The sequence below is a fragment of the Microtus ochrogaster genome, unplaced genomic scaffold (assembly GCF_000317375.1).
Source record: "Microtus ochrogaster isolate Prairie Vole_2 unplaced genomic scaffold, MicOch1.0 UNK1, whole genome shotgun sequence".
In the NCBI taxonomy this organism is placed as follows: domain Eukaryota; kingdom Metazoa; phylum Chordata; class Mammalia; order Rodentia; family Cricetidae; genus Microtus; species Microtus ochrogaster.
The window spans coordinates 34,316,446-34,333,030 of record NW_004949099.1 but is presented as its reverse complement, the minus strand read 5'-3'; positions in this window follow the sequence as shown (position 1 = coordinate 34,333,030).

The window sequence follows — 16,585 nt, the reverse complement described above, 5'->3', positions numbered from 1 at the left end:
CACCACTGCCTGATCCCTATAGCTAACTCGTGGCTTTATTTGTTATAGCATAGACAAAATATCACCACAGTCCATCCCCAACTGTTGCCTAGTTACCAGGCTTAGCTTTCAGCTCTGCAGAGAAGGGGAGGGTCTTAGTTCACACTTGGTTGCAGAAGAAACCCACTCAATTGATTCGAGAAAGAGGAGAATGGTTTGGTGGATACAGAGAACCCAAAAATGTGGGACCCCAAAATGATGCTTACTTTGGGGTTCTGTCAATTCTTTCCAGTCCTGAACATCTAAGTTCCAGATTTAGGTTGATTCTAAGCACATACACAGCATAATAAAGTCACATGGGTCTAGGAAGTTGGAAGCCAAGGTCATCATAGGCAATTGACAGCCCTGTCTGCAACCAGTGAGTGTCTCCATATTCACTGGCTCCTCTGAGTTTTATTAGGCAAGAGTTGGGTCTGTTTCCTTGAGCTTGTGGTAACTGTGGTCCCAGCTGTCTTCCTTTCTGCTCTGCACGTTGTGTTTTGCTACTTTTGAAATCAAACCTAGGGCTTTATGAATGCTAGACAAACATTCTACCACTGGACTGCAGCTCCAGCCCCTTTCCTGCGATATCAGTTCTGTTCTCTTTGAAGCGTCAATGTGAAGGACATCAGGGATCTAAAACTGTAGTCATGTAGGACATAAAGAAAAAGAGTTCAGGAGCTGGACAATCAGTAGTGGCTATAGAGTACCATTACTGCTAGGTAGGGGACAGATGAATGGAAGATGATGGTAATCATTTAAAAAGAAACAGCTAAGGACTGGAGAGGTGGCTTAGTAGTTGAGCGCACTTGCAGCTCTTGCAGAGGATCCAGGTTCAGTCCTCAGTACCTCCATGGTGACTCCAGTTCCAGGGATCCAACACCTCTTCCGAGTTCTGTGGGCTCCTGCATGCTCATGGTGCACAGACATATACGCAGGCACATGCACATCAAATAAAATAAAATGATAAATATTTTAAAAAAACAGCAAGAATTAGAAGTATGGGGCTCATGGAAAGGATGAGGTTACAATAGAGAAAGGGGAGGCTGGAAGCCAAAACGGCTCAGCAGTTAGGAGGGCTTACTGCTCTTGTAGAGAACATGGGTTTGGTTTCCAGTACCCATTTTGGGCAGCTCAAAACCCACTATAACTTCAGTTCCAGAGTATTCTATGTCCTTTTCTGGTCTCTGCAGGCTCCTGCACATATGTGTTATATATGCATTAGTGAAGGCAAACACACACATACACATTAAATAAATCTTTTTTTTTTTGGAGACAATGTCTTTCCGTGTAGTGCTGGCTGTCCTGGAACTCACTCTGTAGATCAGGCTGACCTGAAACTCACAGAGATCTTTTTGCCTCTGCCTTCCAAGGACTGGGATTAAAGGTATATGCCACCATGCCCAGGTAAATAAATGTTTAAAATAGAAAACATACATACAAATAGGTATTTCCATGTCATAAAAGGAGTCTTGAGCTAAGACCTTTGATTCCAGAGTTAGCTTTGCTCCTTAACTAGCTGATCACTTAGCTCTGGTTGTAGGCTCTTTTTCTTAAAGATTTATTTTTAATTATGTGTATGTATGTGTAGGAGTGGGAATATGCACGTGAATGCAGATGCTGGAAGAGGTCAGAACAAGGTACCAGATCCCCTGGAGCTAAAGTTACAGGCATTCTTTCCCCAGCTACCTGACTTGGGTGCTGGGAACCAAACTAGGTCCTCAACTCACGTAGCAAATGTTCGTAACTGGTGAGCCATATGAAATAATAGGCTAGGAATGTCTATGACCCTCCTGTCAATGGTTTTATATCCAGAAGAGAAAGGGGTTTTGGAACCAGGTGAACATGAGGGGTATCTGGCCTCTCAGAGGAAGAGAATCTTCAAGAGAAGTTTCAGGCCTGGGTTTGTATAGACTGGTACCTGGTTAGGAGTGGGGCCACAGAGAGGGATTAAGTATAACGGCCTCAGAGTCCAGAAGAAGCATGTAAAGATACACACCAAGCTCCAAATGTGATCTGGATAAATGAGCTCCCTTTTCTAGGCCTCTGTTACCTCCTGTTCTATTTTCCAGAAAACAGAAAGTAGTAAAACAGATAAAAGTAGAAAACAGAAGTGTAGTTTGGGGGAAGGGAAGGGAAAGGAGCTAGGGTGAAAAAAAATCAATGCAGTTTTTCTAGCAGAGCCCAAGTTTAAGCAAAAGAGAAAATGAAGGTAGGTTAGAACAGGAGGTCCAGGGAAACCTGGAGAGACTTCTCGAAACCTGTGTTAAGGAATTTCCCTGCCTCTGAACAGGTTTTACCACTAAAATCCCTTTGGTTTTTTACCACTAAAAGTCCAAGAACGCAGTCCTTTCTTCCTCTTTGTAAATGCTGGCTCATCCATTGGGTCTGACCACTGCTCAGGGGAAAGCAATTTAGATTAGCACAGAGCATTCCACCCGCTTGCCCTCACAGCAGGTCTGCAAGGTGACTCCAGGAAAGCTCGAGTACGGGAAAACTGTGTCCTTCTCGTAACCAAAGACAAGCTAGAACCCTACAGAGGAACTGTAGTAATAGTATAAATTTTCTATAACCATAATGAAATGCCTGAGGCTGGGACACTTTATGAAGAAAATATTTATGTAGATCAGTGTTTTGGAGGGAGGTCTCAGGGCATGGCACCACCATGATAGCGAGCCAGAAAGCCCTTCTCAAGACCAGAGAAAGACTGGGGTCCCATAATGGCACCGCCCCAACCAGCTTCAGGTCTGCATTCTTCAAGTTCCCCACCTCTGTGACTGACCCTCTGACACGGAGACTTGGAGGCGGGGTACATTCAAACCATACCTAAGCAACATCAAGAACCAAAGCAGGCAATTTCTAGATGAAAAGGTCTTCCACGGAGGACATGCGGTAGTCTAGCTTCCAAACACAATTCACTGGGTTGCATTTTGATTTTAATGACTGTTTGGCTCAAGATTAAGAGCCAGCAAATTGATAGCTGTGGGTGTACCTGGGGGCATGGAGGATGGCCAGAGCCTGAACTCACCCACTTTTCAGACAAAGGGGATTCAAAATTTCTTAAGCTAAAAGGCAAGCAGAAGATGGTGGTGTGTGGGGAGACACAGAAGGAATCGGGAAGTGTGGTGAGTCCAGGGGACTTGCTTTTCTATTTTATGTCATGGTAAAGGAACCTAGTGAAAATGCTCCTCTTTGAAGTCCTTTGGTGTGTTTCTCTCCCTAGAGCAACCCTGGAACCAAGTTACTAGCCTTTTCTTACGTAAATAAGACAAATTGTGAAAATTTTAGAAGTTGACTGGGTGGGGTAACTTTTGCTTGTAATCCCAGCATTTGAGATCTGGGGTAGAAGGATAAATCAGGAGTTCAAGACTATTGTGGGTTAAATAGTGGATTCAAGGTCAAGCTGGGCTACATAAGATCAAGTCTCAAAAATGGGTCAGGGGTCGTGGGAGCTGGAGAGATGGCTCAGTGATTAAGAGTACTTACTGCTCTTGCAGAGGACCCAAATTCAGTTCCTACCACTTTCATCTGGCAGCTCAAAACAACCTATAACTCCAGCTCCCAACCCGATGGAGATGAGATGCTGTATTATGGATTCTGTGGGCACCTGCATTCACACACTTGCACACACACACACACACACACACACACACACACTTACTTTAAAGTAAAAATAATGGACCAGGTGAGGGCGTGAACACCTTGCATCCCAGCATTCAGAAGGCAGAGGCAGGAAGATTTTTGAGTTCAAGTATAACCTGTTCTACAGAGAGAATTCCAGACCAGGCAGGGTGACATAGTGAGATCATGTCTCAAATAAATAAATAAAACAATTTTTAAATTAGGATAAAATCATGTCCTCCTTAGCTTTGACTGTCAACAGAAGACAGCCCAGTCAGTTGAGAAGAGAATGTCAATCAAGGTGTTACCTGTAGGCATGTCTGTGAGGAATTGTCTCTGTTAATTGATGTAGCAGGGCCCATTCCCCTGTGGGCAGCTCGCTCTCTGGGCTTTGTAGGAAGGTGAGTAAGTCAGCAAACAGAGTCCCCCTTCTAGCAGTTTCTGCTCCAAGCTACTGCTCTAATAATTCCTGTCCTGACTTCCCACCATAATGGACTATTTGTGAGGGCGCAAGTTATGTTTCAAGTTTAAATTACTGTGCTTAAGAGGTCAATAAAATAAAAATGCCTCTAACCTGTGGGCCCCACTTGCCCAAGGAACAACTTCCTGGAATGCTAGGAACTGCTCACGGAAGATACAAGCTACGCTAAGCTCTGTGTTTCGCTTCTGTAAACGAGCTTGGTTGCCCCAACTGCAAAGGATGTGTTTGATTACACATAGGGAGGTACACAGGCAGGAAGTACTTCAGGACAGATGCTTTCCCCGAGTAGGACGCAGGCAGGAAGTATGTAGCTTTGTGGATTTTGCTTTTATAAGCCTCTGATTAAGGACTGAACCTCAGCCATAGACTGAACCTGCCCAGTGTCCATGGTTCGTAAAGCTTGTTTCAAATTTGACTCAAAAATTGTGACAGTGATCGATTCTCACCTGGTGGAATTAACAGCAGGCTCTCCAACTGTGAGGTCTCAAACTGGGGACAGATGGCTGAGGTGCCTATTTAACACATCAAAGAGGACACTGGCCACCTGATTCTCCCTGAAACCCTCAGTCCCTCCCTGTCAGAGGGCCCTCCTGGCTGCCATACCAGGCCCCTACCCTGAACGCTCCAACCCAGGGGAATGGGCGGCTCTTCCCTTTAGAATGCAGTTATTTTGGTTACCTGCTCTTTCCATACCTTTGGCCTTCTGGCTGCTACACCTGGATCCCATCTCTGCCCTCTCCCTTCCCTTTTCCTCCTCTCTCCCCACTGGCCCAGCTCAGTCTGCTCGTGTCCACTCTGGACTCTCCCAGATGTCCCTGCCCCTGACTACACTCTCGCTTGTATCTACGGTAACTTTCTCCTCCACCATACCTAAGGGCAGTCATGTTCTTTCTTTTCCTTTTCGTTTCTTCTTTTCATTCACAAACCTACAGGCTACTCAGCCTCCAGTAGGGATGAGTTTCAAAACACCACCTGGAGCCATTTCAATCTGTTCTGTGATGTTTTCAATAAACCCGGGAGCAACAAAAAACAGAAACAAAGGAAGGGAAGAACACTACCATTTACCGAGCGAGGGCTCTTTCCACGCTGGGCACTTTATTGGCCACTGTTTCTAGGAAGCTCCACATATTTACATAATTAGGGAACTGGAAGGTTAGAGGGTTAAGTAACTTTAACTTTCCTCATAATAGAAGGTGGAAGTGGGATTCTTCTGACTGTCCAGCCCTGGCTGTTTCCACAGTGAAGGACAACCAGCCACGCCTTCTGCAGGCCATTAGCCACAATGGACTCTATGACCCGGACAGCTTAGAGAAATGTTCTTACCCTTGACCCGTAGCAGAATCCAGAATGTGCCCCCCCCTACCCTTTCTCACAAGTTTCTTATCCTGCAGGTCTACAGTGGGTACAGAGATTTGTATTCTCTCTCTTCCCTGTTCTCTCTGACAGAGGGCAGCCTTTCAAGACTGCCAAGGCTGGCTTTGAACTTGGAGCACCACACACAGCTGGGAGTTGTCTTTAAAGACAGCGTTTTCTCTGCAGGGCTGGGATTAAAGGCAGGTACCACCACACTCTGCCAAGGGAGGTTTTTTTGTTGTTGTTGTTGTTGGTTGGTTTTGTTTTTTGAGAGGGGTGTTTGTTTGCTTTGTTGTTCTTGTTCTTTTAGTTATTTATTTGTATGGGTAGGTGGTATGGAAGTTGAAGGCAATTTGTGGGAATTGATCCTCTCCTTCTACCAAGTGGGTCCCGGAGATAGAACTCAGGCTTGGCAGCTTGGCCCTTACAGAGCCATCCCAGCAACATAAAGCATGTTTCCTTGACATCTGGTTCCACATTTGCCTTCACAGTATTTAATATAGATAGTCGTAATCAATCTCCATCATCCTTGACTCAGTATTTACAAGTTTGATTACTCCCTAAAATCTAGCCGTGACTGCCAAATCAGTCCTCATGGTGCTTCTGCAGGCAGTCAGCGACAGTCACAGAGAAGTGAGAAAATTAAGTCATCAGAACACAGTGGTGCACACTGCAGCCAGACAAAGCAAGACTGTTCTGCTCCGTACTGGGGACAAGTGCCCCTTTATTTGTAATATACTTTGTCTTTTCTTTCTTCTGTGTTTTTTGTTGATGATTATGGTTTTTTGTGTGTGTGTGTATGTGTGTGTGTGTGTGTGTGTATGTGTGTGGTATTTTTGTTTGTTTGTACCCAGGGCCTCATTTGTAGTAAGCACCCACACTTCTACCCCTGAACTAAGCCCAGCCTGCTTACATCTTTAAAATGGCATCCGGCGAGCGTTACCGTCCTGGAAGGAGTAAATATATTCTGAAGAGGAACACTTGTGGCTCTCCCTTTGGCTATCAGATTATTGAGACAACTGGTCTCAAGAAATTTTAATTTTCCCCAGAAGTTTCATGTTGAGGAAAGAGAAAGGCTGGAACCCTAGTGCCGGCCAAAAGGAGATATTGTCTCCCACATCATACAGTTCTGGCCACTTGTCAGACCGACCTTCAAGAGAGACCGGAGCTAGGTGAACAGTGGTGGGTCAGTGATGGGCAGGACCACATTTGATCAGGATTGTTTAGTAATGTACAACTCTTGCCTCCTATTTGAACCTAAACCTCATATCAGAACCCTCGAAGATGGACTTGGGGGCACCGGCCACTGAAACGCTCTGGTTGCTCCTCTTCCTGGGTGTGGCCATGCTGGAAAACCTTCTCACTGCTAATCTTCAGCAGGCTTATGAGTACATGTGACTGAGTCTGCTTGTCAGGATTACCAGAGCCCAGACAGAGTTTGACTCCAAAACTCTGGGAACAGAACACCATCCCTAATAATTAAAAAATGTCTCAGAAGTGATATCTAACATTTTAATTTTATTTTTAAGTAATTTATTTATTTGTCTTTATTTATGTGTATGTATGTGTGCCTGTGAAGCCTTAACTAATTATTTTTTTATCAATAACAAATCAGGAGTCAGATATCCAGGTAAGAGCCTGAAAGATCAGAGAAGCAGGGAACAACCACCAGTTGCCTCCTACCTCCTCAGTTCTTTCCTGCAAAAGGGCCATGATCCTCTCTCAGCCCACCTTACTAGCAATCCTGCCTCCTATCTGCCTATAATCCTCCAAACCTCTATGGTTAATTTTGGTCAGCTAGTGGCTACCTCCACTATTTTGACCACAAGGAAGCCTTATTTGCCAGAAATAATCAAAATACCACACAACATTTCCTCACTTTGTCTAAATAGGGAAAGTTCTAACTAACATAGTAAAACTATATACAATAAGTACAATAACCATATATAAATATATACAGGCAAGAATTACATTAACAATGTCTAGTCCATTTGCATTTGGCAAATTCAGAGAAAATACTCCATTATCTATCCTATCTTGGTGAGTCCAAAGATTTGTACCTGAACACTTAATATCCTAACTTGTGTTACCAACCCAAAATTATCCTTCTGTGTCTCTCAACCTTACACTTTATACTTCTTTTCTGAGTTTCTTAATTTGTTAACAAGGAAAACTATAATTATCTAGTCTTCAACTCCATCGGAGACCCGAGAAGGATTTACTATTACCTGAGTAAACACATATACATACACAAAAAAAGAAAAGGAAATGCAGAACCAACAACCTCCAAAACTAAGAAATGATAGAAATAGCGGGCTGCCTGGACATTAGCCCACAGTTCCTCTGCAGTGTGGGGGCACTCATCCTCGGCCTGCAGGCCCAGAATAGGCTTTTCTGTGAGGTAGGATGTTTGAAGGACTATTCCACCTGGTTTGCAAAGTTTGGCACTTTCTTTTGTGTCCTCCCTGTCCAATTTGAACAGCATACTGTTAGCAGTCAAGGCAACAATAGTTTCTTGACCAGTGGCTTACTTTTGTCACAAAGAAAGTAAACTTCACGTAGAATTTCTTTGATGCCCATTATCTTCTCCAAAATAGATTGATGCTGCCAAGAGCAGATATGTCTCATTGTCATAAAAAAAAAACCTTATGTTATTAAAACGTCTTCAATGCCATATTATGTAGATCTCTGAAGTGTTTGAAGACTCCTTGTCTATTTAGAATATATATGTTAGACCTTGAAAACATACCTAAGAAGGCTACAAGTTTGATTATACTAGGTGACTCACTATTAACCTACATTTCTTTATTATCTTAAATCGTTTGTTATAAAATTTTCAAGGACTAGAAATTTACATTGCATGGTTAAATGAGCTGTATAGGTGCAATAACTTGAACAAGAGTCGAAACATATGTACAGTAGGTTCTAACAAAAATAACCTTAAATTTATATAAATATTTATAAAGATCTTAAAAAGAATAAAAATCCACACTAATATAAAATACATAAGGCTAGCAGGGTTTTTTTTTTTTTGGTTTGAAATTAGATTCAATAACCTACCCTTTTATCCTATCATTTCTATATCCCTGCTTTCTCTTTTCAGAAAAAGATTCCTGAATCTAATCTCCTTTGTTCAGCTTTTTTCCTGACCATTACCAATGACGACTTAGAACGAACCTTCCTAAACGATGACAAATACCCATAACCCACTGAAGGACCAAAAACTGCCACCCCACCTCTTGGGAATATGAGTATCATTTTCTTAAATTACTTCCTGTTATCTGGGGATGATGATAACAACTTTAGGGGGCCCTGAAAAAAATTAGGTTAATTGTCAAGTCCTGGGAAAACTAACTGTACCATCTGTTGTCCAGTTTCTTTGTAATGGGGATGTGCAGGGCTTATCTCAAATCCTAACTAGAGTAGTCTGTGAGGCTGGACCATCTCAGCTGGCCACCTTGAAATTGTCCTGAGCAGTTTGTAATCCAAAGCCGATTTGGGGGTGGAGTTTGCCTGTATAGTGGCGTTACCATAATTTAGGTGTAATCTTCATTGTGGGACCCCATCTTCATTTAAAGTGGCCTTTAAAGGTCGCTTTTAGGCATGGTCACGGTTCACTGCAGAAAACTTAAGCATTTTAAATGTCATATGCAGCAGATCTTGAAGAGGTTAAAGGACCACAATTTGTTATGTGCATCTAGAGTACAAAAACTTAATTCCTAGTTATCTGATAGAGACTCAAGCCTGAAATCATGTACAGAAAGCTAGATGAAGCCTTTTTAAAAAAATTAATTAGTATTCTATATGACCATTAATATGATGAGAGAAAGTTTAAAAATATATATTAATTTTATAAATTTTGAGATAATATTTATGCCTTAAAAAAAGTTTAAAAAAAAATAAAAAAAAGAAAAGTTTTGAAGAGTCAAAATAAAGCCAAAGAATTATGAGATTAGTGGCAATAGAAGAGTCCCTTAATTTTGGTTTTACTTCTGTCCCATATCAAGTGGCTCTTCTGACATGAGACATTGATTTTAGATTTTCCTTTAACACGCAAACTTGGATTTAGAGGAGAGAGTCATGTTCCAACTCCAAAGTCGGCTTTAATTTTTAATTGAAATGAGATGACAAACAGACAGTTTTTATCATATGTCTGTAGAGAACATCAGAAACAAACATTTGGGAAGAGTTATGAAATTTTATACTGTTGGAAATGTGATATGCCAATAGGCCAATTTTCTCTTTTTCTTGGGACATTTTCTCTGGATGATTCGTCCTTTTTCTTCACACGTCTCATTTGTCCAGTGATCGTCAGAGTCCTTAGTTGGATGCATTCATTCTCCTGGAAAGACAAAAACAAACCCTTCACCAGCCCTAACTTTGGGGAGTTTCCCTTTTAACATTATATCTGATCAAATGAAAAGTATTTGTTAGTCTTATAAGTTAGCTTAGATTGAATGGTCACACTGTTTGATAAACTATTGCCCCTTCTAATCAAGAGGTTTTTCTTGTTTGAATCCAATCTTTATCAATTTTGGTAGTATCCATAGTTTTTCCTCTCCTGTGGAAACAAAAGCAAACCTCTTCCCCAACATAACACAAATCCTGGTTTCCATTCTGAGGTCAACACATCTTTAAAGTATACAAGCTGATTTAATTCAGCAGTTTTTTTCTATTTATATTTACAATGTCTCTCTGTAGCTGTCATTCCTTTCTCATTAGTATTTAGCAAATTTAAATTTAATAAAGCATTGTGCACTATGTCTCTGGGGGGTGTAGTAATGGGCAGTGGGCTGCTTCCCGCCACCCGGCAGCCATCACGGCCGCCTCCGGCTAGCTTTACCCGAAATAATTACACGGACACTGTATTCTTTTAATCACTGCTTGGCTCTTTAGCTTTAGCCCTTTTCTCGGGGGGTCTTTATTACCCCTTCCTGTTTATTAAGCATATCTTTTTAGTTCAATTAGGTCTTTCTATAACTGCTTGCCCTATAGGATTGTGTGGAATACCTCTAATAAGCTTTATATTGTAATATGCAAAAACTAGAGCATTGTCAGCCTTAATTTGTATAGGTATCCCCATGATGACCATAACTTCTAATAAATGTATTGTCATGATATTTTGTTTGTGCTTTAACAAATAAAGCTTGCCTAAAGATCAGAGTGCAGAGTTAGTCACTAATCAGTCATAGAGGCCAGGCTGTAGTGGCAAACACTTTTAATCACAGCACTTGGGAGACAGAGCAGATGAATCTCCGTGAGTTCAAGGCCACCCTGGGCTACATGAGATTGAACCAGTCTAAAAGAGAAAGAGTCGCCGGGCGGTGGTGGCGCACGCCTTTAATCCCAGCACTCGAGAGGCAGAGGCAGGCGGATCTCTGTGAGTTCGAGACCAGCCTGGTCTACAGCGCTAGTTCCAGGACAGGCTCCAAAACCACAGAGAAACCCTGTCTCGAAAAACAAAACAAAAACAAAAACAAAAACAAAAAAAGAGAAAGAGTCAAGTGGTGGTGGCTCACACCTTTAACCCTAGCACTAGAGATGTGGAGACAGGAAAGAATATTACTAACTGTGTGGAGAGAGAAATGTCATTCAAGGTGCTCTGACTCCAAGCAAGCTTTATTTGTCAGAACACAACCAAAATATCTCCCAACATGCCTGCTTGTCTGTATATGCAGATACTCTTGGAGGTCAGAAGAGGGCATTAGATTCCCTATAGCTGGAATTACAGCTAGTTTACATGGTTGTAAACTACCATGTAGATGCTAGGAACTGAACCTGAGTCCTCTACAAGAGCAGCCAGTGTTCTTAACCATTGAGCCATCTCTTAAGCCCCAGGTCTAGCATCTTTAAAAGCAATAAGAATGTTACATTCCTAACAAAGAAAACAAATATTAAACAAACTTCATTTAGACATGAGTTGTAGGGCCATAAACCCGTGTTAAAAAATCAACAGCAGGCTGGGTGGCGACGGCTCATGCGTTTAATCGCAGCACTTGGGAGGCAGAGACTGGTGGATCTCAGTGAGTTTAAGGTCAGCCTGGTCTAAAAAGTGAGTTTCAAGACAGCCAGGACTGTTACAAAGAGAAACCGTGTCTCAAAAACAAACAAACAAACAAAAACCCGACAGTGGTGGCGCACGCCTTTAATCCCAGCACTTGGGAGGCAGAGGCAGGCGGATCTCTGTGAGTTCGAAACCAGCCTGGTCTACAGAGCTAGTTCCAGGACAGGCTCCAAAACCACAGAGAAACCCTGTCTCGAAAAACCAAAAAAAAGAAAAAAAAGAAAAAAAAAGAAAAAGAAATGCATATAGCTAATTGATAAAAATGCTGTGAGCAGAGAAGGTCCACAGAAACCTAATTCTGTTTCCATGTAACAGTAACCTAATAAAACATAACTACTATAAAAAAGAGAGAGAGAGAGAGAATTAACATATTGTAAGGATTCTGAGGGAGAAAGGTGCAGAACACACATCACAATAAAGAGAAATAAGAGAAGAAGGGGACCAACAAGATGGCTCACAGGGTGAAGACAATGGCTACCAAGCCTGATGATTGGCTCCAGTAAGTTGCTCTTTGCCATTCATATGCATGTGAACATGTGGCATGTATATACCAAATCAATGGCTAAATGTAAAAACATTAAAACGTAAAAGGAGAGACATAAAACTGACAAATGTAAATGATCATAGATGTACAAAACCTTGTTATTTTTCTAGCCTTCTCATATGCCAGAGTATACAAGATTATTAGAGACAGCAGTCTGTTGAAATATCTCAGCCATCCTTGAAGATGATATTTGTTTTCTTTTTATATTTTAATTTAATGAAATTGTTACTACATTTTATTTATTTGTGTGTGTGTGGACGGGAGTAATGCACTTGCCACACACAGGTGTGTGTGGAGGACAGAGACACTGGTGGGAATCAGTTCTACCCTTCCACCATGGAATTATTGGCTATTGATATTTTGTTTTTTAAAAAATGAATCTGAGCAGGGTGGTGGTGGTGCACACCTTTAATCCTAGCACGTGGGAGGCAGAGGCAGGCGGATCTCTGAGTTCGAGACCAGCCTGGTCTACAGAGCTAGTTCCAGGACAGGCTCCAAAGCCACAGAGAAACCCTGTCTCGAAAAAACCAAAAAAAAAAAAAACCAAAAAAAAAATTTAAAAAGGGCAAAACCAAAACAAACAAAGAAACAAAAAGCCCAAGACACAAAACATGAGTTTTGCTTTTTTTTGGGGGGGGGGGGATTTTCGAGACAGGGTTTCTCTGTGGCTTTGGAGCCTGTCCTGGAACTAGCTCTGTAGACTAGGCTGGTCTCGAACTCACAGAGATCTGCCTGCCCCTGCCTCCCAAGTGCTGGGATTAAAAAACATGAGTTTTGAATACTTGATCAGATCTTTGGGTTGTCACAGACTGAGGACTGGTTCCTAAAATGTCTTTGACAGCTCTCCTTGCCCCAGCCTGCTACCATTATCTTCTAGGACACCACTGTGGAAGAGAGCCAGGAAAACAGGTTTGTGTATCCTGTGCTGTGGGGCTGCAATCTCTTTTTTCTTGCAGCTCACGCTCAACAGTCAGCATTATTATTGTATATTGATCTTGTCTGGTCTCATGCTTTAGCTGCTTCGTGGCAACAGTCACATTTATTAATAGAAGACACTGTGTTGGCATTTGAAATGGGCCTACCATGAGCTCCTAAGAGCCACAGCAAGTTGGCCTTGAGTGGTGAGTAGAGGTGAGGTGATACACTCTGGGGAGGCTGGAAAGACAGAGCAGGAGTAGGAATCCCAATTTTGATACGAGTAAGATCCTCAATACTCAGACCATTTAGAACCAACTTCCCAGCCATGCTTTCAAATTGTTTTTAATATTTATAACATTCAGTTGGACTCTTTTTCTTATTTTATTTTCATTATGCATTTTATTTCTCATCTTCTAGTGCTTCTTTTCTTCCTTCTCTCTTTCTTTCTTTCTTTCTTTCTTTCTTTCTTTCTTTCTTTCTTTTTTGGGTGGGGGTGGGGGTTATTTCTTTCTTTAAGCCACTCCCAGCTCATTCTGTAGCTGATGCTGGGCTTAAACTCAAAATTACTCCTGCCTCCCCTTTCCAGGTGCTGGGAGTAGGGGTGCAGTTGTTACCACACTCAGGTGCTTGCTCATTTCCAGTGTTCATTTTGCCCATAGTTTTTGGAACACCTCAGCGTCCTTGGGTTTCCCAAAGCTTCTACGAATTCTAGACGCATCTGTTACCTTCAGTCAGATACTTCCAGAAGCAGGGTGTGTTTATCTTTACAGTCGTTGCCATGTGGACAGACCTCTGCAAGCTCGAGGCCAGCCTGAACAACTGAACAAGTTCCAGGAAAGCCAGGATTACACAGACTAATGGTTGCAAGTCTAATTAATTCATCAGATTCTCATAACAATCTTATGAGATAGACTCTAGCATGTTCTGTATAGCGTGGAATGGAAGTACAGGAAAGTCAAGTGATTTGGCTAAGAGTACCAAACTTGGAAGGAGCAGAACAGAGGGTTTCAAATTCAGCAACCTGCCCGCTAAGACCATCATCACCTTCATACTGATAGTAAGTACTGTACCCCATACTGCCACATTGTGTCTCGAGCCCACAGTCCATGATCTGCATTGCCAACACTTCTGTTGTCAGGCTCTCACAGAAACTGCTGTGGACATGGTAGTGCACCACCTAGATCTCCCTTCAAGTGTGAGCTTGTAGCCACAGTTGCTGGGAGTATAATTGCTGTACTTAAGGATAGTGTTGGCTACAGACAGTTCCTTAATCTGACATCATGCCCTTCTGAAAACAAACCACATGCTGAACTTGAATTTACAGAGATCTGCCTGCCTCTGCCCCCCAAGTGCTGGGATTAAAGGTCTGCATTTTGATGCCTGACTGATTTTTGTTGTTGTTGTTGTTTTGTTTTTCAAGACAGAGTTTCTCTGTGTAGCCCGTCCTGGAATTCACTCTGTAGACCAGGCTGGCCTTGAACTCAAGATCGTCCTGTTTCTGGTGTGCTGGGATTAAAGACATGTGCCACCACCACCTGCGTGTAATTTTTTAATTGTTAAAAGGTTTGGGGAGGTGACTTTCTTGCTTGCCACATAAGTACGAGACTGAGTTCAATTCCCACAACCGTATAGCAATAAGCTAGGTAGAGTGACACACGCAGATAGCCCCAGCTTCAGGGGCCGGAGGCAGAAATAACCAGACTCCTGGACTTTGAAGGCCTTGAACTCCAGGTTCATCAAGACACTCAGTCTTTAAAAACAAAGCGGTCAGGTGGTGATGGTGCACGCCTTTAATCCCAGCACTCGGAAGGCAGAGGTAGGCAGATCTCTGTGATTTCGAGGCCAGTTTTGCTCTATAGAGCAAGTTCTAGAAAAGCTAGGGTTATACAGAAAAACACTGTCTTAAAAAAACCTAAATAAATAAAGTGGGAAGAAAACATCTCATATCAACTTTTGGTCCACACAGACACAGAGAGACTGGCAGTTTTTAGGGTGTCCTGGGGAACTGAACCTTATGTAGGTGTGGCACATACTACCACTGGACTGTATACCATGGTACATTTCATTCAATATGGATTTTATTATAAAGCAAAATCTCTCAAAAACTTCCAGAGTGCCAGATAACAGTTCTCAAGCTTGGCTCTATACACAGGATTCTCTGAAAATCATTGTGGATCTGAGATCCTACACAGTGCAAGTCTAGGGATGAAAGAAGTCAGTCTTCCCCTAAAATATGTGACCAGAAGGGAGATTAAACCTAGAAAATTTAGGGTTGTTGAGACAGGGTTTCTCTATTTAGCAGAATTTGCTCTGTAGACCAGGCTGGCCTCAAACTCTACCTGCCTCTGCCTCCCAAGTTCTGGGATTAAAAGGTATGTGCCACCCCAGGCTAAGAAGACTCTTAAGTGTAACAGTGCCTGTTGCCCGTGATGCTCACAGGTGGCTGAGGAGCCGGGTACTGTTGTGGCTGGCAAAGGCAATCAGAAGGCATGGAGGTGGGGTAGGGATGGAGAAAGCGCTAGACTTCTTCAGCAACTGGAGCTGGTCATGCTCTGCTGCCTGGGGAAACGGGAAGGAAAAAGCATTTGTTGTGGCTCTAAGAGGGTAATTACAAAAGCAGGTGCTAAGCAGGAAGAACCAGAAAAACACTTCTTGAACCCCCCCACCCCTTCCTCCCTCTCAGCAGCTGGAGAAAAATGCTTGGGCAGGCTCAAAGAGTTTTAGAAGTGCAGATGACAGCAGGCATAAGAGGCAAGTGTCAATCTGAAGACTGGCAACCTGACTGGCAATCTGAGACAGAAGTTGAGGGGACACTGTGACAGGGGATCCACGTCTCTCTTGAATCCCCGCTGATGCTCTGGCTTGGGCTCTGGCTCAGAGCCAAATAAACAAGCCAAGAGGAAAGCTAAGCCTTGTAGGGGCTCAGTTTCAGAGAAACCCAGCCAATTTCCAACCTGAAACTACTTTTCTCAAAGCATTACCACGACTACGCACTGTAGCTCGAGTTGCTCCATTTGATGCACAGCTTCCTGTGTCCCTTATAAATTCAGCTAACCCATCCCTATGTTCAGAGGCCCCTCAAAACAGTCTCACAACTTTAATACCTCGGAGTAGGTTGACCTGGATGCTGCTGAAGGCATCTATTTGACACTCTCCCATTCTTGTCTTCTCTTAAACTTTTCATTCAGTATTCTTTTCTGGTTGTAGGGAAAAAATGTATATATAAAATGTATATTATAAGCCAGGTGGTGGTGAGGCACACCTTTAATTCCAGCACTCAGGGAGGCAGAGGTAGGTGGATCTCTTTGAGTTTAAGACCAGCTTGGTCTACAGAGTCTACAGATTGAGTTCCAGGATAGCCAGAGATACATAGAGAAAGCCTGTCTTGAAAAACCAAAAAAATTATAATTATATATATATATATATATATAGTTTACTATTTTACTAATTTTAGAACATATACTTAGTCCCATTAAGTATATTCAACAATGTCACATAATCATTACCAATATCCTTTCTCATGACTCAAAAGCTTGATGCCCATTAAACAGTAATACACCAGCCCTAGGTAACCCATAATTCCCTT